General features: G+C 43.0%; 1 pseudogene; it reads left to right on the plus strand.

Moving 5' to 3' along the window:
• Positions 1-948: 948 nt before the first annotated feature.
• Positions 949-1,067, plus strand: LOC134963177 (5S ribosomal RNA; annotated as a pseudogene).
• Positions 1,068-1,478: the final 411 nt, after the last annotated feature.

Here is a 1,478-nt window from a genome sequence, read left to right on the forward strand (position 1 = left end):
CTAGAAAAATGAAAAGAGTTAAGCTGGCAAAAGCACAGCAAAGAACTGTGCGTTCTTCTAAATCACAAATCCCCAAGGAGAGTCCAATTGTGTCGGTTACGATGCCTGACCTTCCCAATACTGGACGGGAAGAGGTGGCTCCTTCCACCATTTGCACGCCCCCTGCAAGTGCTGGAAGGAGCACCCACAGTCCAGTTCCTGATAGCAAATTGAAGATGGCAGGCGACCATGTGATCAAGCTCTCGGAGCGAAACGCGCGTCACTTCCGGTTCCGGCGCCCGAACTTCCGGTCGTACGGACCGCGGCCGCTGGCACCTCACTCCTCGATTCCTGCTTTGTCCACCATTCTGAGGGTCTCCTGAACAGGTTGGGTAAGGAAAACGGGTTCTTCTTGCCCAAACCACAGCTCCCCCGTGTTCTCCCGTAAAGTCCACCATATACTTCCCTAGCTAATAGGGGAAAGCTGATTAATTCAAATTAATGTGATGCATTTTGTGCTTAATATTTCTTTGTGGTGCATGATTGCTGGGCAAGGGGGGAGACCGAGAAACCCTCTCACAAGGGACGGCAGTAACTGCAAATTATAATGCTAAATTCATTATTAGAGAATTAGGGTTTTTTTGTACCTCAGACGTATTTTCCATTGTCCTGATTATTGTGGGTGCTACAAAGCCCTCCTGTTGCTTAAATTATTTGAGAGCAAATGGTAGAATTTGATCTTGGAAATTCCAACCCCAAGACCTCACAGTTATTATTTTTGCCTCAAATCACCATTGATTAGATCATTTAGTCACAATTTAGCAATTTATTGCACCAATATTCTCTGATACTAACTAAAAACTGGTACTTATCCCATTCTCTGATATAAACATAGCCTGGTACTCACTTTGTGATTGACTACCTGGGTCCCAACATAATCGGTTGACGGTGCACCTAGGAGACGGACCTACCTACGGTCAGACCGCACTGAGTATGCCCAAACTCGTCTGATCTTGGAAGCCAAGCACTGCAGGGCCTGGTCAGTACCTGGATGGGGAACCACCAGGGAATACTAGGTACTGTAGGTATTTTACTCTCCAGCAGCTAAAACATTTTGGGACCCAGTGTATCAACCTGGTCTCAGGTTACAGCATTTATTAGACTATATCGAGGTAGTGACCTCACTCATACAAAATTCTGACCATAGAGGATATATATGATTAATTTTTTTGAATGAGGCTTTATTTATTTTCGCTCACTTAAATCATTATCTTGCCTATGACAGGTACATTAGTACCTATGAACACCTCTGTTCTTTAATTATTGATGCCAGCTCTCGCTTTTTCTTAGAGTATACATTAATAAAAGTTATGTCTTAATAATTTCATCATTTCAATTTTTTTCAAGTGTGCCCAGGAAAAGGCTTATAGTTGCTTTTTTTTGGTCCTTTGTTCTCTTTAAAGGACCATATGTGTTGTTTCATAGTTGTCATAACTATC

The sequence above is a fragment of the Pseudophryne corroboree genome, chromosome 9 (assembly GCF_028390025.1).
Source record: "Pseudophryne corroboree isolate aPseCor3 chromosome 9, aPseCor3.hap2, whole genome shotgun sequence".
Lineage (NCBI taxonomy): Eukaryota > Metazoa > Chordata > Amphibia > Anura > Myobatrachidae > Pseudophryne > Pseudophryne corroboree.